This window comes from Thermobia domestica, chromosome 15 (genome assembly GCF_964235325.1).
Source record: "Thermobia domestica chromosome 15, izTheDome1.hap1.1, whole genome shotgun sequence".
NCBI lineage: Eukaryota > Metazoa > Arthropoda > Insecta > Zygentoma > Lepismatidae > Thermobia > Thermobia domestica.
Window position 1 is genome coordinate 122,545,829 of NC_137468.1, and position 21,342 is coordinate 122,567,170.

A 21,342-nucleotide genomic window follows, 5' to 3' on the forward strand; every position below is an offset into this window, starting at 1 on the left:
TATTCCAAATAAATATAAATATTATTATTTATATGTTATTCTGTCCTCAGTATATAAATTAAATTAGAATAAAATATTGAATATTTTGTACTTCAAAATATTGGGGAGGGACGCGTCCCTCTCGTCCCCCCGCCAGAGGTGCCCATCGATCGTGTAGTTCTCGAAGCCGTAAATGAGAACGAGGTCGCTTCGTATTTTGAAGTTAAATAAATAAAGAAGAATTTTGCCTTCTTTCCTAAATGCTAAACCTTTTCTAACTTGATGTAATAAATAACCTATATGATACTGATTGATACAATTGGATTTGGGGGAGTATTCCTTTTCCATCCAGGGGTATGTGTAAAGAAATTTGGAGGGGTGTTAGGGGGTGTTGGGGTGTAGATTACTCCCTGGCACAAACGTATAATGGTATCATTTGCATGCAAATTTATAACTTATAAAACGTGTTGGCTTGTTAGATGAGGGGTTAGTAAACGGGATTCTTCTGCTGGTGGTTCTACCTTCGAATTTCGTCCATTCTTGTTTCTTTTTTCTTTTAGTTACACTGTGTTTTTGCATTCCAGACCTTCAAGCTTGAACCAAATTTAATTATTTTCAAACTTTATTTTCAAACATTAACATTATTTTCAATTTATGACATTATTTTCAAACACGAGACGTTATTACATGCTTTTCATTTCAGTACTCAACTTTGATATTAACTTTCCCATACTTCATTTAACTCATTTCTTGAAGTGTTTTGTTACAAAATTCATTAATCCTGACGGAAAAATTGCTTTACCACTTAATGCTGACTGCTTTGAAAGCAAGTGCAAAATATGAGAATTAAATGTTATATCTGTATTTTCTTCTGGAGAAGTAACAAACTTGTGAACCAAAGCTTTAAGAACACCTCAAGCTATTAATATAAACTTTGCCGAAGATTATTCAGTTATATCATCATAAAAGAAATACCAAAGACGTTCTGAAACGAAGAAATATAACATACAACTTTGCGAGCGGAGGCAAAGAAACCTAACGTAACAACACTAAAGACGAATCATTTGTGGCGTAGTGATCGTGGTTGAGTGGTCAAGGCGCTGGATCAGTAATCTGGAGGTTTGTGGTTCCAATCCGCGTCGTGCATTTTTTCTTTAGGATTTTTTTATGGCGATTGATCGACGATGACATACGTTTTATTATATTCAGATATTTGAATACTCGGGTGTTTCAATACTTGATCTGTCAAATCTTCAGGGATAATAATAGTAATAATAATACTTCTTATCATCTCGTAGAAGATTAAAAGCTAATTAACGCTCCGGTCATACTAAACAAGCAGAAACGTGACATTTGGCAAGAGTATTTCTGTTTTGTTTAATGTTGCCCACGAGAAGAGAAATTTCTCATCTTGTTTCTAAACAAACAGAATAACATACGAATTAACATTTTACATTCGAAACGGGATAAGGGTAACTCAAATTATCATGTCGCTTTGGAAATGGGAATCGAGGCGAGACGAAAAGTATCGTAAACATTTCTCGTCTTGTTACGATTCTCGAAATAGTGTATGTCCATTGTTTACGTAACAATTGCTCTGTAGACGGAATCTTATAAACTTTTTGTTACTTTGTATTTTACAGATCATTGAATTATGGTCTGTGTAGGTATTTTTTTAACGAAAGCTTTTATACTTACCTCTGCATATCCTAAAAATTAGTATATTATAAGCCTTTCTCTTTATCAATTATTTCTATTACAGTTATATTTCTTAAAACATACAGTAGAACGCTTTCTACACGAAACGTTAGTGGAAAGCTTTTGTTTAAAATGTGGGTAGTTGTAGAGGTGTATCTTGTAGGAAGAGAACCCATTTCTCCGAAATCCTTACGTTTTTAAGAAGTTTTTCAAAATTTTAGGCCTACTTTAAAAGTTTTAATACCATTATTATTATTATTATTATTATTATTATTATTATTAACAATAATAATAATATTGCTAAATATTTGAGACCTAAATATTACGTCCTATTCCAATGCAAATAAGCATACTGAAGTTAAGAAAAATCAATAGAATTTTGTTCGACCCTCTATAAGGATGCCTTATAAGAGATACCTTGGAAGGAAAAGAGGGGGCAAAAAGAAGGTCTCAGCTATTGGACGATACGAAAATCTAACCTTCGGATTCCTTAACAGAAACTAACTAGGATTTCTGTTCAATTTTTCAGATTGAACCAGCCAATCAGGAACCAGCATTTTCTCCAGCCCAGAGTATATATTACTTATATCCGCTGATCTCTACATAACCTGATGACGAGAACGATGACAGCTCTCGAAACGTTGGCCTATCCACCAGTTTTCACCTGGCTGATTGCCCGAGAAGAAATTTATCATAACTAGGATTTGTCTTCATCACGATACATAGTAACGTCCTTTCTTTGGGTAAAAGACATAGGATTATGTTTGCGTTATATTGATATTTTAACAAAATATATATACAAAGAAATAATTCGCATTTACCAATTTTGGTTGAACCAATATATAGAACGTGTTGAAAATGACGAACGGAAATATTATTATTATTTTTAGTAAGAGTGGAGGAACGTAGAAACAATTCCACAATGTCGTTTCAGACAAATTTATGACTCATACTAGACCTTAAGGATGACCGTTTTGTGTTCATGAATTGCTTGCGAAACATGCGAAATTTGAGACAATAGGAACCCAGAGTGTAGACTGTGACGTCATGTTAGTTTTTCCCCTGTGAAGGAAGTCGTTTCAACTCTAACTTGTAAGAACGAGAGAAATTCAGTATTTTTCATGTTATAATACATCAGAAACATCAACTTTGTAAATTATTAATTTTTATGAATTTCGTCGGAGGGACTTGAACTGCCGACCCCTGACTCATGAAACGACATCTCAAGCCACTACCCTAAAATTGCTCCTTTAAGTAAGATTCAAGAAACACTTGTGTGTATAACAAATTGCAATCGTTTACGATTGCAATATTTTATTAACGACTAAACACTGGTTTCTGTCATGATAAAATACTATAGTCCAGAGAATTTAAATCTTTTTTTTTTTCAAAAAACCGAAAGTATCTCCGTAACTTACCTCTATTATATTCGGTTATTCTCGTTTTACATTTATTTCCAGTAATGTTGAACGACAGGGACACAAATACATCGAGAACATTTAATATTTCAAATGCTCTCCCATCGGGAATCGAAACTAAAACCCCGCCAACTGAAATATCTGATGGATGGGGTGCCTGGTTCATTCCCAAGGCAAGTAAGCTTGAGACGGACAACATCGTGCTCGTGGGTTTTCTCAGGACACTCCCACTTTTTCATTCCACCAATTTGTTCATCATAGTTCACTTCCTTTAATCATAGTCTTCCTCAACCTAACAGGCATAATCGTGGGACATATAACGTAAAAATTACATTTGCTAGCTGTTAACCCAAACCAATCCGAATCAAAAAACAGTTGCATATTATTGCTCACTAAAATGTTTTCACAAAAATATGTAGAAAAAAACGTAAAATCGTAATCGCGTTTCGCTTTAGGTGAAGGCATTATAAGTCTGCTGTTTCGCTTTTGAATCGAATTACGGTTCCCCGTTTCTTATTATATTATAGTCCTGAAAAAATATAAAAACAAACGTTATTTCTATATTACTGTTGGATTTCTGGTAACGGAACTTTATAATTTTATGTTGTTTTCATATTAAGTTTAAAATTCCACATTTTTATCTGTTCTCCCTTTTCTTTTTCTTCTTCGCCTTCTCTCTCTGCCTCATTTCTGAACCTCTGTGTAATATAGATCCATTGGTTTCAATTTTTCATTGTGTGTGTTTCAGTTTCCCCTATATCAACTTATGAATCTTGTTTCGTCTCTTTTTTGTTATTTCGTTTCATCGATACTAATACATGTACAGTTTGAAATTAGAATTACGTTCATGTTGTTAGCTAACTTTAGTTATGGAGAGAAGAAAGGAGGAGAGAGATGGGGTCTCTTTACCAGACACGATTATGGGATAAGAAGGTGTATATTGGGTGGCCTAGCTGCACGGCGGTAGGTGTCGCATTTTTTATGCGGAGTGTACCAACGAGAAATGCCATTTTCACTAGGTGAATATTTTAAACCATTTTGTACTATTTAAATAAAGAAACGGATAAATTTGTACTAACCAGAAAAAGCGAAAATTGACTGAAAATTTATCTAAAACTTTTGTCACTGCTCAAATAAACGAGAGATTATGTTTGTGTGTCCTACGTTAATACCAACGAGAAATGCCAGTTTAACTAACTCAGCATTTTATACCATTTTCTGCTATTTAAATAAACAAAGGAATATATTTGTACTAACTAGAAAAAGCAAAAAAGGACCATTTTCACTGACTCAGAAGTTCTATACCATTTTCTACTATTTAAACAAACGAAGGGATAACTTTGAGTGAGCTTTTGAATTTTGTAGCAAGAAGAAAAAGCGAAGAAGGACCAATTTAACTAACTCAGAATTTTATATCATTTTGCGATACTCAAATAAACGAAGAAAAATTTGGATGGAGTATTTAGTTTTCTACCAAGCAGAAAAAATCAAAGAATTAACATTTTGTACTAACCAACTAAGCAAAGGAATAAATTTCTATTGACCAGAAAAGGCAAAGAAGGATCATTTTAAAACTCAGCATTTTATACCTTTTTGTGCTACTCAAACTAAATGAAGCAATAAATTTGAGTGACTTATTCAATTTTGTACCAACGAGAAATGCCATTTTTAACTAACTCAGAATTTGTATAGCAAATTCTGAACTTTATACCGTTTTGTAATACTCAAATAAACAAAGAAATAAATTTGTGATCGTGCTGTTTTGTAGCAAGCAGAAAAAGGAAATAATTTACATTTTGTAATAATCAAATAAACGAAGTAATAAATTTGGGTGGCCCATTTAGTTTTGTACCAACCACGAAAAAAGCGAAGAAGGTAGATTTAACTAGCTCAATATTTCTGTACCACTCAAATAAACGAAGGAATAAATTTGGGTAATCTAGTTTATTTTTGTACCAATCAGAAGAACAAAGGTCCATTCTAACTAGCTCACCACTTTATATCATTTTGTACTACTCAAATAAAAGAAGGAATAAGTTAGAGCGACCTATTCATTTTGTAGCAATAAGTTCCATTTTAAAAAACTCAGCATTTTAACTTTTCTGGGAGATTCAAATAAACGAAGGAATAAATTTGAGTGTTCTATTTTTGTGGTACTAGATTTTGTACTATTTTTTATATTGTCCTGTCAACCAGAGAAAGGGCTACTTTAAAGTAGCATTGCTAAATAAATTTTAATTGCCTCTCTCGTCACATAAATATGCACTATATAAGGAGCTTTTGCGTCATGAAATTACACTAAAAAATAATGTTAATAGCCTTTACCTTCCACACTAGTAAGGTGCCTATGTTATATAAGAAACAGATTTGCGCTCAATACACTGTACCTTAGGACCCTCACTATACTAACAATACAAATGTTAGGTAACTCATTCGTAATGTTCATTTTTTATTTTATTTAAAGCGCATTAATATTGAGAAGCTTAAATATATGTAGCAACAGAAAGTATAGTAGTTTTTGAGTTGAATAAAACTGTTCACAGCTAGTAATTAAGCACTTTTATAGATGGTGTGCAACATGGATCTTTGAAAACTTTTCTTTTTTTGGTGAGCTGAAATTTATTTTGATATGTTCTCTTCTTCTGGTTTTCCTTCTACATTTTCCTTTATCAGCACGGTGATCCAAAATCATCCACGCCCAAGCATGCTGTTTCTTCTTTTTATTATTATTATTGACATGATTCATCGTCCTTAATTACTTTTCTTTAATACGTCTTCATCCCCTAATAACGTTAATTGTTATGGAGTTTGTTATACAGAATTAAGTTAAATTTGTATGTATGACTTTGCAATCTTCTACGTGCATATTGTTCCTCTGTAACCAAAGCCAGCTCTGGTTGGTTAAATCTTACGTTCAAATATGTAGTTAGTGACCTTGAAACTTCAGACTTTAGGGTCGCCGTTAGTATTTTGTCAACCTATACTAAATGTAAGACCTAATTCGCTAATCAAACTTCCATTAATCATATAAGTATGAGCCTTGCTTAGTGACGGGAGAGGGAATTAAAATTTATTTAGCAATGCTACTTTAAAGGGCGACACAACAATATACAAAATATTACAATATTTAGTACCACAAAAAATAAAACACTCAAATTTATTCCTTCGTTTATTTGAATCCCTCCAAAAGGTTAAAATGCTGAGTTATTTAAAATGGACCTTCTTTGCTTTTCTTCTGATGGCTACAAAATTGAATAGGTCACGCAAACTTATTCCTTCGTTTATTTGAGTAGTACAAAATGGTATAAAGTAGCGAGCTAGTTAAAATGGCCCTTCTTTGATTTTCTTCTGATTGATACAAAAATAAAATAGATTACCCAAATTTATTCCTTCTTTTATTTGAGTAGTACAGAAATATTAAAATGGACCTTCTTCGCCTTTTTTCTTGGTTGGTACAAAACTAAATGGGCAACCCAAATTTATTCCTTCGTTTATTTGATTAGTGCAAATTGTTAATACTTCCCTTTTTTCTACTTCCTACAAAACTGAATAGATCACACAAATTTATTCCGTCGTTTATTTGAGTATTACAAAATTATATAAAATTCTGATTTTGTTAAAATGAAACTTCTGCGCTTTGTCTGGTTAGTACAAATTTATTGCTTTGTTTGTTTAAATAGTACAAAACGGTATAGACATTCTGAGTTAGTTAAAATGACATTTCTCGTTGGTAGAAAATTGAATAGGCCACTCAAATTTATCCCTTCGTTAGCTTAAATAGTACAGCATGGTCTAGAAATTCTGAGCTAGATAAAAATGGCATTTCTTGTTGGTACAAAATTGAATAAACTACTCGAACTTATTGCTTCGTTTAGTTTCAGTAGCACAAAAAAGGTATAACATGCTGAGCTAGCTAAAATGGTCTTTCTTCGCTTTTTCTGGTTGCTACAAATTTATTCCTTTGTTTATTAGTGTAGCACAAAAGTCATTAGTCAGTTAAATAGTATTTCTTTGCTTTTTCTGTTTTGTAGAAATTTATCCCTCCGTTTGTTTAAATATTACAAAAAGGTATAAAATGCTGAGTTGTTAAAATGATCCTTCTTCGCATTTTCTGGTCAGTACAAATTTATTCCTTTGTTTAGTCGATTAGTAGAAATTGTTGATTCTTTCTACTTGCTACAGAACTGAATAGATCACACAAATTTTACCCTTCGTTTATTTGAGTATTACAAAATGAGATAAAACTTTGAGTAAGTTAAAATGAAGCATCTTCGCTTTTTCTCGTTAATACAAATTTATTCTTTTGTTTATTTAAATAGTACAAAAAGGTATAGACATTCTGAACTAGTGAAACTGGCATTTCTCATTGGTACAAGATTGAATAGGTCACTCAATTTATCGCTTTGATTATTTAAATAATACAAGATGATTTAAAATACTCAGCCAGCTACAATGGTTCTTCATCTTTTTTTCTCTCGTTGGTACAAAAAGTAGAACACCCACATTTATTCCTTCGTTTATTTGAGTAGTACAAATGGCATATAAATACTGAGTCTTTTTCGCTTTTTCTAGTTAGTACAAATGTATTCCATTGTTTGTTTAAATATTACGAAATGGTATAAAATACTCATCTAGTTAAATAGCCATTCTATTTTTTTCTTCTGATTAGTACAAAATTGAATAGGTCACTCAAATTTATTCCTTCGTTTATTTGAGTGGTACAAAATGGTATAAATTACTCAGCTAGTTAAAATGGTCCTTCTACATTTTTTCTAGTTGATACAAATTTATTCCTTCCTTTATTTGCGTAGTACAAAAGTTATAAAATTCCCAGTTAGCTAAATGGCGTTTCTTAGATCTTTTTCCTCTCGTTAATATAAAAGTAAAAAAAAAAACCACTCAACTTTATTCGTTATTCACTTTTTTTCCACTTGGTACAAAAATTGAACAGGTCACACAAATTTCTCCGACACTCTGTTTACAACTTATTAAGAGTTAAATTTTGACCTTTGACCTGAATGGTAAGTATTGTTAGTACATGCAGTAGTTGATGAACAATCACTAAATGTGGAAACAGTACGTCATTATGTGGCTCCGTTTACGAGTTATTCGAGTTTAAATGTATGACTATTGACCTGGATGGTCCGCACTTTTGGGACATGTAGTAGTTGATGACCTATTACTAAATGCAGAAACACTACCTCAATACATGGCTCCGTTTACGAGTTGTTCGGGTTTAAATATTTTAGCTTTCACTTCGATGGTCAGTACTTTTGTTACAGTAGTAGTTGATGACCTATTAATAAATGTGGAAACAGTACCTCAATATTGCTCCGTTTACGAGTTATTCGTGTTTAAATATTTGACCTTTGATCTCGATGGTCACTACTTCTGTGTCATGTAGCACTTGATGACCTATTACTAAATGTGGTAACAGTACCTCAATATGTGGCTCCGTTTATAATTTATTCGGGTCTAAATATTTGACCTTTGATCTTGATGGTCACTGCTTTTGGGACATGTACTAGATGACCTATTACTTAATGTAGAAACAGCACTTCAATACGTTGCTTCGTTTACGAGTTATTCGGGTTTAAACATTTGAACTTTCACCAGGATGGTCACTACTTTTGGGACATTTAGTAGTTGATGAATGATTGTATATATTCTACTATGTTACATTGGGTTAATAAAAGGAAACGATTACAATCCTGCTATTGGTTCATATTCGCTCCTCTATTAAATAGGGGATGTAATCTGTGCTATGCTAAATAGTAGTAGGAAAGATGTGCATTTCGCCAGCCGCCCCCCCCCCCCAGCCTGGAGTTTCGAAACAAAACCAATGACAATCGTTTCTGCTACGTTTGTGCTGGAATGTAAAAAAAAAGTTTCGTTTTCACCACTTCCGATACAAATTTATAAGTGTTTTAAAGTGGGATCTGGGGAAACGGCAGCCCCACATTGGAATTTCGAAACAAAACCTATGCCAATAGTTTGTATCCTCGTCGCCAAAAGTGCCTTTACATCGCCGTGACGGGTATGCGACCGCGCAGTACTCCAAGGAAGGGATGGTTGCATAAGAAATTGTGATTAATTTTGAACAGTTTTTATTTTGACTAGGGAAATAACGTAGATATAGGGAGCAAAGGAAAAGATTTGAAGCATCAGTACACTATCATCTCTGAAAAGATTCGTATTCTCAGTTTTTCATTTTATTCTCTTATATGTTAAGTTAATAACTGCTGACAACTGCTACTAGCGCTTTTCACTCTTCAGGAATTTAACACGACATGTTCGCAGGACACTTTTCTAAGTCCTAAATGTATGCGTGAATTATTTCATTCGTCTCACTGTCCTTTATTTCAGAATGGAAACTGAATATGCTGAACGTATGTTTCGCTGTCGTCAAGCAAGGATTGTAATAAATATAAATAAGGTTCTTATTATTAAATAAAACACAGAAGTATCTATTCCATGTATAGCACAATATAATACAGTAATTAACCAACACGATAATCACTAACGCCCGCAGGACTTTTTTCGAACAGGGGGGGGCAAAAGACCGGTATAGAGTTTTTTGATTTATTGCCCTATATATATTAAAAGTCATAGTTTATCATTGATAGCGTATATCCTCTTACTTTTTAAAATCGCCAGTTTAACCTATTAGTCAGAACATACATCTCCAGATATAATGTAGAGGGAAAAGAAGGAAAGAGATATAAAAATTTGCGTAAGTAATTTTACTGCACCCTGGATAATCCATTACTCATACCCCCCCTGTCCCACGCATTTCAACTGCTGCGTTATATATATATGGTTCCATGTCAGAAGGGCCCGAAAAAGGGCTAGGATAGAAAGGCCCAAGTCAAAACGGGGCTCGGTTTTAAAAGGCTCCGCGTCAAAAGAGCAAGTTCAAAAGTGGCCCCGCGACAAAAATGCCCGAGTCGAAAATGCACAGCGTGAAAATGTTCCCCTCGTCAAAGGGGCCCGGGTCAAAGATCATCGCGAGAAGATAATCAAAAGGGCCCTACGTAAAAAAAACGGACAAAGTGGACATCGCCTCAAAAAGACACGGGTCAAAAGATCCTTGCGAGTAAAGAGGCCGAGTCAAAAAGGCATTATGTCAAAAAAGCCGGGTCAAAAAGGACCCCGTTTCAAAAGGGGACAGGTCAAGGCGGTCCCGCGTCAAAATGACTCGAGTCAAAATGACCCCGCGGCAAAACGCCCCAGTCAAAAAGGCCCCGCGTCAAAAGGAGCCAAGTCAAAAGAGCCCCGCGTCAAAGGAGTCGGCAAATACAATTCCACGGCTAAAAAACCTGAGATCAGGAGTGAAAACCAGGAGAAAGATACATACGACCAGTGGCGTAACTAATTTTATTGTGCCCTGATCGTTCATCTAACTCATACCTTCCCTCTGCCGCCCGCATTTCAGCTGGTATATATATATATATATATATATATATATATATATATATATATATATATATATATATATATATATATATATATATATATATTTCTATGTCAGAAGGGCACGGACAAAAGACAAGAATAGAAATGCCCGAATAAAAAAGGTCGAAAAAGCCCTGCGACCAAAGGATCCGAATCAAAACAGCCTCGCTGTCAAAAGGGCCGGAATCAAAAGGACGTCGCGACAAAAAGCCCCTATCAAAAATGTCCGAGTCAAAAGGGACCTCACCTCAAAAAGGACACGGGTCAAAACGGTCCCGGGTCAAAACGGTTACAGGCGAAAGGGCACCGCGAAAGGAAGCCCGAGTCAAAAAGGCCTCCGTTAAAACGGGACGAATCAAAAGATCCCTGCGTCAAAAAGACCGACTCAAAAGGCTCCGCGTCAAAAGGGCCCGGCAATATAATTTCACGGCGAAAAAGCCTGAGATCAGGACTGGAAATCAGGAGAAAGAAAGAGATATGATCAGTGGTGTAACAAATTTTACTGCGCCCTGGTCATTGATCATGTATTTAATCATACCTGCCCCTGCCCTGCCCCACACAGAGTTGATGTATATATATATATATATATATATATATATATATATATATATATATAGCTCTGTCAGAAGGACACGGACAAAAAGGCGAAGACAGAAATGCCCAAGTAAACTGGACCCCGGTCAAAAGGGTCCAAGTAAAAAGGGCTTCGCTGTCAAAAGTGCCCAAGTCAAAAGGTCGTCGCGACAAAAGGGTCCTATCTAAAAATGCCCGGTGAAAAAGGACACCGCATCAAAAGGGCACGGGTGAAGACTGTCCCGTGTCAAAAGTTTCCGAGTCGAAAGGGCCACGCTACAAAATGTCCCGAGTCAAAAGAGGCCCCGCGTTAAAAGAGGCCGTGTCAAAGAAGCCCCGCGTCAAAAAGACTCAGGGATAAAAGGCCCGGTAAATACAATTCCACGGCTAAAGAGCCTGAGATCAAGAGTGGAAATCAGGAGAAAGAAAGATATATGACCACTTACGTAAGTATTTTTACTGTGTCCTGGATCGTTGATCATCTATTTACTCATAACTTCCCCCTGCCCAACGCATTTCAGCTGGTGAATATATATTCTATGCCAGAAGGGCGAGGACCGAAATGCCCGAGTCAAAAGAGCCCCGAGCGAAAGGGTCCCATGACAAAACTGCCCTAGTCAAAAACGGTCCCGCGTCTAAAGGGCTCGGCGACCAAAGGGGCCGAGTCAAAAGGGTCCAAGTCAAAACGGCCCCGAGTAGAAAGAGCCCGGGTAAGGAGTCGGCGACAAATGAGCCCGCGTCAAAAGGGCGCTGTTTCAAAAGTGCCCTGGTCAAAAGGTCCGGAGTCGAAACGGCCGCGCACCAATACCGTTCGAGTCGAAAGTGCCACGCGTAAAATAGTCCCAACTGAAAAAGGCCCCGCGTCAAAAGGGCCCGGTTCCACGGCTAAAAAGCCTGAGATCAAAGCACGAGAGGAAATCGAGCATGCACAAGTGTATATTGTCCCTTTGGTAAGTTGATGGTTTTGTGCAAAAGAAGGAAAAATATCTGTAGTTATTAGTAGCAAATAGGAAATTTGAATGGTGATATAAGTTTTGTTTGGTTGTTGATTGTTCTGCAACAAATGCTATTACTTAAGTCATTCTCCATTAAAGTAAGGTTGCACTCCCGTCTTTCGGAGTCTGTATTCTCGTTACTTTATATATTATTCATTTTCCCCTTAGTTCTAAAATTCGATTTCTAGCCGTAGATCAGAGTATAGTATGAAAACTATTCTGTGAAAGCGATTAGTTTAATTTGGCAGTCAGAAGGCACATGTGGAGCTGTATACAGGGTTAGTGAAAAGTATTGGGACAGAACAATAATAACGACGTGCGTGGATGGAGGCAAAAAATGTTACAATTGGCATTATTGCATTGACTTGGAGTGGGGTCACCTTCGAACCGATCTTGAATTCCGCCATATGGCATATCACACAATATTATTAAATATAAAAGGTTATGTTTTTAGACTAACTTATACCTTAATATTCCTACAAATGAGAATGTGAACTCGTTTGTGACACATCATCTGTTTGGGACAGAGTATGCTCTGTTTTACAGGGTGTCCGATGTTTAAAAGTAAATTACAGACATTCAGTAAAGCGACATCAGCATCATCCCTATTTATCGTATGATCATACTTCAGGTTTCGTTTTATCACAATACAGCAGCCTTTTAAATGGTAAACTCCGCATAAAACATTGCAACAGCTAACGCCGTGCAGTTAGGCCACCAAATATACATCTTCTTATCACATAGTCGTGTCAGGTAAAGAGACTCCTCTCTCACCTCCTTTCTTCTCTTCCATACTAAAATTAGCTAAAAACATGAGCGCAATTCTTATTTCAAACTATACATGTATTAGTATAGATAAAAAGAAATAACAAAAGAGAGACGAAACAAGATTTATAGGTTGATGTAGGGAGAAACTGAAACACCCACAATGAAAAATTGAAATCAATGAATGTCTATTACACAGAGATTCAGAAATGAGCAGAGAGAGAGAGAGAGAGAGAGAAAAGGAAAGGAGAGGAGAAGAAGAAAAAGTAACGGGAGAACAGATAAAACTGTGGAGTTCAGGCGTGGTAAGAAAATAACCTAACATTATAAAGTTCCGTTTCCAGAAATCCAACAGTAATATAGAAATAATGTTTGTTTTTACATAGTTTTTCAGAACTATTCGAATATATAGACGATCCTTTAAATATTTATTATGTTACTTTCATAATGGATAGCATACTCAATTTCAAGTAGAACTGTAGATCTCCGAGACACATCTAGGATAATGTCAAAGGTTTAACACACATGCTTTGTTTCCGCGTGGTTCGACTGCAAATTCGGTAGTGTTCGTTGGACGTAATGATCCAAAATACATTCTAATATACCCAGTAGACAGCGTTGGTCATATCTTCCATTTCAGACTACTAATGCGAACTGAACGAAAAAAACGAAACGAAAAGAAAAGAGAAAGAAAGAAAAAAGAGAAAATTGAAGAGTGCTATTTTATTGCTAAATATCTATCAGATATAACCTATATTAAAAGTCCAAACTGTATCGTAATGGAAAGCTACAAATGTTGGAAAGGAAAAGTTCATGTTTCTCATAGATGTAGCATCTTTCAAATTTCAACGTGAATAAAACACATTGAATTGTAGGACGGGAACAAATATTGTGTCGAACTAGTAAAATAAAATTTTGTTTTCAAATAACCAGAGAGGTACCATTTTCTAGTCTTTTCCGAAGAGTTATCTGTTCCGAACATCCAGCATTGATTTCATCTCTTCCGAATATAACGTAATTTGCACAGAGAGAAAGAACACGCTAAGAGCTCATACGCATCATCGTGTCTGTCGTATGATGTTGGTTAGGTTATAGACCACCACTGGATCGAGGAATTTAAATCCGTAGTGAACCAGTAATTCGACTGAGATTCGGTAACCCAGAGGATAAAAAAGAGATTTTACTTATTTCCTTGCGTTTAAACAGTATTTCTGTCAGATATGACTAAGGCCGTTGATGTTATCCCCAGAGCACGAAAAACACGACGCCGAAGTTAACAGTTAATTAGATTCCCCGGACCAGGCTTCTGCTCCGTTTTAACTTTGGAATATGAACTGCATGTATGTGTGAGAGGGAGAGAGCTAGAGAAGTGAAAGATGCAAAGACAGATAGGGAAACGTCAAGAAAGAAAGAGAGAGGGACGGGACGAATATAAATATGAAGCATACTTACTATTGCAGTGTATGATATAGAACGCACACACTATTTACTCGAACTATCGCTAGTGATGCCTTGTAAGTTCTCCATCAGGAGATGAGTCTCTGTTTGCAGCCATTATTTTATGCGAAAAAATCATACTACCTGATGGAGTATCGAACCAAGATTTTTCATTTGGAAGTCTGACACGTTACCACTACATCACCGATTGCTTTAGCCAAACTTTGTTTAAGAAATGGTGTAATGTTTCTTTCTGAGAACGATAACACGAAAATTGCATACTGCAGATCAATGATGTCTTTGGAATGTCCTGGTAATTCCTGTCCTCTTTCCCATCCAACATTCGTAAATCGTCTCTATCATGATACAGGTGTTTGCTTTCACATTGTTATGTATTGATTGTCCAGTATGATGAGTCGATTCTTCACAATCACTATGCTACGAGGGTCATCCGGAAATTGGTACCCGTTTGTGCAATAAAGACACAGCAGTACATATTAACAAATATACAGATTTTTATTGGAAAGAGCATACTTTACACTACTTCTCCACATAATCACCAAGCAAATTTAGGCATTTGTCATACCGTGTGACGAGTTTTTGTATTCCAGCGTCATAGTCCTCCGCCACCAGCGTATTGAGATACGTAGTCACGCCTCCTTTAAGTTCGTCATCACTGTCAAATCTTTTTCCCGCCAGAAAGTCGAGACACATTAGGAAAATGTTCACAGAGTTCATCAATTGTGACGCGCCGATCGTTCCTCACTCATTCGTCTACTGACCTCAGCAGTTCGTCTGTAATGACAGATGGTGTCCCTGAACGCTCCTCGTCGTGTGTACTCCCCCTCCCCAGGTTGAAGTTGCGACACCAGCGCCGAACAGACGATTCGTCCATCGCATTGTCTCCATACGCCTCCTTTAATTGGGGATGAATTTCCCAAGGTCGAACGTTTCGTTCATTAAGAAATTTAATCACGGCCCTCACTTCACAACTGGCGGGGTTCTCAATTCGTTTAATCATTATAAATGAGCACAAACATAACACAGGCACTGCTAGCATCACGCAACCTCGCACAGAGCAGGCAGACAAGCCACTGACGCGTTATGACCTTGCCCAGCGGCTTTCCGAGTCGTCAGCGCTTAATGCGGCGCAAACGGGTATCACTTTCTGGATGGCTCTCGTAGATAGCAATTATTCATAAGGCCATTGCGTTACCCCTACACTATCATGCCATCTAAAATTTCAAGCCGAATATTACTTTCTTTAGCCCTGATCTTTGGAACGAATCGGCTTCTTTCTGTAACGTTATTTGCAACAAAGTGCACAACAAAATTGATTTGTTCGACGGCCTAGAGAGAAATAAGTGCCCACTGATAAAAAAAAACTTACAATCGAGGAAAGAATGTGAAATTAAAACATATTTTGCAGTAAGTTCTCCGTGCAAGTTCAAAAGTAAGCAAATAATAATAATAATAATAATAATAATAATAATAATAATAATAATAATAATAATAATAATAATAATAATAATAATAATAATAATAATAATAATAATAATAACCTATATTATAAAATTGAAAGTAACTATGTGTGTGGCTCCTAATCTCTTGAACCACCCAACTGATCTCTATAAAGCTCTCAACATAGATAAGGTTCGGATCTGGGACTACTTTTGTCATTTCAGTTTGACGGTGCAACGTAGGGGCCGGTGAGAGGGAGGAACATGTAAAAAAAAAACTTAAAATGAAAGTGGCTGTCTTTGTGACTTCATCACTCTTGAACCACCCAACCGATCTCAATTAAATTTTCAACACAGATCAGGTTCGGGCCTAAGATAGCATTTATCTATTTACTTTGACGATATAGCTTAGGGTTGAGGAGAGGGAGAAGTTAAAAAGTGTAAATAAAAGTTGATAACTCGCGAAACAAATGATCCATCACGATCAAATTTTCAACCTAGATGAAGTTCGAACCTGAGAAGGTTTCTGTCATATCACTTGGACGTTGGAACTAAAGAGATGAAGAGGAGGAGCGACATTTAACAAAGAACGAAAAATTACTGGTATAAGTGGTGTATCTGTAATTTTTGGATTCGCTGTGATTAATAGTGACACATCTGATGCTGTTTAAACCCAAATTCAGTCCCTCTAGTGGGAGGAGGGAGAGACATATAAAAATGATCGAAATAACCAATATCAGTGTCGAATTCACAGTTTTCCGGCTCGCTGAGATCAACAATGACACTGCAGATGCCGTGCCCCACAACATAGGGATGGGAGAGGATATAAAAAACACAACGAAAATGGCCGATATCAAAGAGGGCTTTAGTAACACGAAACAGTGACTGAGTAACGGACCATATTAATATTTTTTCTCAATTTAACCCAATGAAGCGGGTAAATGATGCTAATAATAATAATAATAATAATAATAATAATAATAATAATAATAATAATAATAATAATAATAATAATAATAATAATAGACTACTATAGTGTGAATGTACACATTTATTATTATTATTATTATTATTATTATTATTATTATTATTATTATTATTATTATTATTATTATTATTATTATTATTCCCGTACTTTTGAACTTGCACGACGAAATTACTGAAAATATGTTTTATTTCTGAAATTTTTCCTGGATTGTATGCATTTCCTTCATTTATTAGTGGGCACTAATTTCTCTCTAGGCCGTCGAATAAATCAATTTCGTTGTGCACTTTGATTCGTTACAAAGATCACACCTAAAGTAAGTAATATTTGGCTTCTAATTTCAGGTGGCATGAAAGTGTTCGGGTAACGCAGTGGCTTTATGCATAATACAGCTATCTAACATAGGTTCAAATCTTATTCACGTCAAAGTTAATATTTTTACAATGTGATTGTGAAGAATCGACTTATCATACTGGACAAGCATTACGTAAGAATATGAAAGCAAACACCTGTATCATGATAGAGACGATTTACGAATGTTGGTTGGGAAAGAGGTCAGGAATTACCAGGACATTCCAAAGACATCATTGATCTGCAGTATGAACTTTTCGTGTTGTCGTTCTCAGAAAGAAACACTACACCATTTGTTAAACAAAGTTTGCACTGCGTTAGCTGTCGCAATGTTTTTGAATCGGAGTGTACCATTTACACTTCCCTATTTTGTCCCTGAAGTGAGAAATTTTGAGAGAAATCAGAATTTTTTCTGAGTTTGAAATTTTTTTAGTCCTTTGGAGCCCCGTGTAAACGTAGACATCTTAAAATCAACTGCAAAATACTATATGTGTGTACAAAATTTCAAGTTTCTATCTTGAATAGTAAGGGCAGGAAAAGTATTTCATTTACCAGTAATCCCCACAGTGCCCCAGACTACCGCAAAAGACCCTGATGGCAGGTAAAAAAATTTCCTGAGACATCCGTTTTTATTCTAGGATCATGGTTTGCCATCATTCTCTTGAGAATAGAACTACCTTTCAAACGGTATTATTCACATGTGTCTATCATGTACCTAACGCGGGAAAATCGCGAAGAAATTTTTCATTAAAATATCCTTTTAAAATTTTGCCCCTCTGGACCCCTCTGTTTTAACGCAGAGATCTGAAAGAAATCTGATAAATACTATTCGGTGGAGTGAATATTTGTCCAAATTTCAATCTTCTAAGTGCAAAACTAAGCCTGCCATATATATATATATATCCATAATACCCCAGATTCCCGTATAAAACAGGATCTTCTGTAGAAGTTTCCTTGAGACATCCCTATTTATCCTAGAATCGTGGGTCGTACATAATTCTCTTCAGAACTGGCTTTCAAACGATACCATTCACATGTCTCCATCGTGTATCTAAGGCGTGAAAATCGCGAAAAAAAAGAGATTTTTTGGTTAAAAATATTTTTTTTTTACCTTTTTGCCCCTATGGACCCCCAGTGTTACGCAGAGATCACCTGAAAAAATCTGATAAATTTTGTTCGGTGGACTGCATGTTCGTGCAAAATTTCAATCTTCTAGTTGCAAAAGTAAATCCGCCAAAAAATAAAAAATAAATAAATATCGGCCTAGTAACAAAATATTTTTTAAAGTTTTGACGTCATCACCTCCTATGTCTCGACGCAGAAAGACATGAAACCATACTTAACGTGTTCTACAATGCTTCTAGGCTTGGAAAACAGAAAACCCAAAGTAAAAAGCTTTATTTGTTCTTTTTAAATCGAATAATGAAGACACTCATTTAGTAGCTAAAACATATTAACAATCCACAAGAACTGTTGAAACCTTCATATCGAATTATGAATGGATTTCAGGTGCTGTACTCAACAAACGAAAGTCAAGCCTGATGTGTGCAAACACAGCTGACCAACTCATGGCAGACACGTAGACTACATCTTTCGTGCCACAACATGCACTGTGGTAGTGGTTGTCCTTATTCATCAAAGTAAAGCCCGCCATGTAAGTCTTGCAGGCCGAGTATACCTTTTAAATGTTTTTATATTCAGTCGTCTTTGGTTCCATACAAAACTATTTTCCTGCCAAAGAAATATCTCAGTATCATACGGAAACACACAATGCAACTGTTGTGGCATACTCACTCCCTAATGGTGAATCACGCGACCGTGTACTTATCAAAATGTGTTGGTGGCCATGGCCTTGAAAACATTCAACTTCAGAGCTGCTCGCACATAGCTTGTGCCAAAAGGACTAGATCAGGAGAGTAATGCTCTCGGAAGTAGGAACGAGAAACACAGTTCTGATTGGTTGGTGTTATCAATTTCTTGCCACGTTGCATTTAAATAGCAGAAATCAAATAATTGTTGGTGTTAGTCTTCGTGGCCGAGTGGGCTAGCGCTATATGCTACTAATGAAAGTCCCTTTTGGCGTGAGTTCAAACCCGGCTCGAGGATTTTTTTTTTACATTTTTAAAATATTTTTATAACACTTTTAAAATTAAAATAATATGAAAATAATATTCAAAAAAGTGATTTACTTACTTTTGTGCAGATAAGTAGTAGTAGTAGTAGGAACGGGTTAGAAACCCCGCAGGGCTCGTTTTGTTCTCCTTGTACTCGATGATATAAATTTTGTGACCAACTTAAAACAACTGGCTAGGATAGCGTTTAGAACAGCTGGCTAGATTAGCGCGCGAAAAAAACGTACTTCTGGGAGCATTACTCTCCCGAGTGGGTCGTGTGCCAAACACTGCTCATGAAGTCCCTTTCCAGCACAGTAAAAGGGCGAAAAAAAAAAGAAAAGAAAAAATAAAGAATACGGAAAGCTGTTCCTTATGCAAAGAGCGTTTGAAAACATTTCAAAAGGTACGCTATGACTATTATCAGTTAATTGGCAACAACCGATATCACGGACAGATCCAGGAAGTTTTGAGGGGGGGGGGCAGGTCTGAAAAATAAATTTGAGACATTTCTTGATATGTGGTTGGCTAACCAAAAATGTGAACTGGAGTGCTTCATAATACGTATTTATCGCCCTTCTGGAGGCTGCATTGAGGAAAGCCATGTTGTTCAACACGAGAGAATCCAGGATTACAATAAAAAACTTTTTATTACCATCTTTTTATTATTGCATTATTTTATTTTATTATTATTATTATTATTATTCTTAAATTAGATTATGTAGAGTAAACTATTTTTAATTTAATTTCCTATTAACATAATTCATATTAACTCTTTACTAATATCCTTATTTTTATACTGCATAAGTGCTATCGTGAGGTCAGATTTAACACCATTATTTGTTTTGAAATTAAAATATGTTAATACGTGTTACCATTGGCAGTTGATTGTGGACCGTTTACTAGTGCTATACTTTAATGGATTTAACTAGTTTTGGGGACAAAAGATATTTTCAAAATATTTTTGACTAATGGTCTTTTGGTAAGAGATTATTACGAAGCGAAAGAACATACTTAAATGAAATAAAGTTTTTTGTTATCCGAAAATAAAGTATGAAAATAAACTTATTTTTATGTAAAAAAGCATTCAATTATTAGTGCTGAGAAAATGTAACTTGTCATTCAAAAAGCTGACAATTGATGCTTTTGTGTTTGATTAGTTGCTTGGCTGCAGGCCCGTATCCACAGGGGAACTAGGGTGCCGGGCCCCCCTAAAGTTTTATTGTTCCCCCTAACAGGGACGTACCCAGAAATTTATTTCGGGAGGGGCGTAAAGCGTTTTGGAGGGGTTCAAATACAATTTGAGGCTAAATTATATGAAAATTTCTAAAATTGCCCCTAAAAGTAGATTACATTTTTTTAAAGTCGGGATTTCGGGGGGCGGAGCCCCAGGACCCACCCTGCGTATGCCCCCTAAAATATTCACGGTAGGCTTGCAAATGAACTGCTATACTATAATGATGAACTATAATATGGTTGGATCGGCCCCCTAACTTCTACCGCCCCCTCATATTTTTGAGCTGGCTACGGCTACCTACCAATACACACAATGATTAGTCTTAAGGTGCCGTCCACATATTACGTAACGCTACTTTTGACCAATTTTTATCCTCTCCCTCCCCCTTGTCACACTTCGTAATGCAAGGCTGAACCCCTCCCCGTTCGTTACGTAACACTTTTGGATTTTTGTTTTCTCACCAATTTTCCTTATTTTGGGAGTTATTATAATAAAAACTATTTTTAATAGCAGAAATTTTATTACAAAATGCTCTTTTTCTGAATATATTTGTAGTATTTTTCACTAATAAATCAAAGTACCGGTACGTATTAGAAAATGGTAGGATGGTAATAATATTTTAACCCCATAAGATTGCTTAATTAACAGTCCTAATTCTTCAAAACTGCATACTGTCGTTTCCCAAGGAGATCACACCTATCCTTTTCGGTCAGATGATGACAACGAGGGTCACTACGAAAGTTTTGAGATACGCATTGTTGTGGCACAGTATTTGAATTCCAACAATTGCGTTCGGTAGTGGTATCCAGAGCAAAGAAGCGAAGCAGGTTTCAACGGCGTATCGCCTTCACTTGTTTGTTGATGTGAGCAGTATTCGG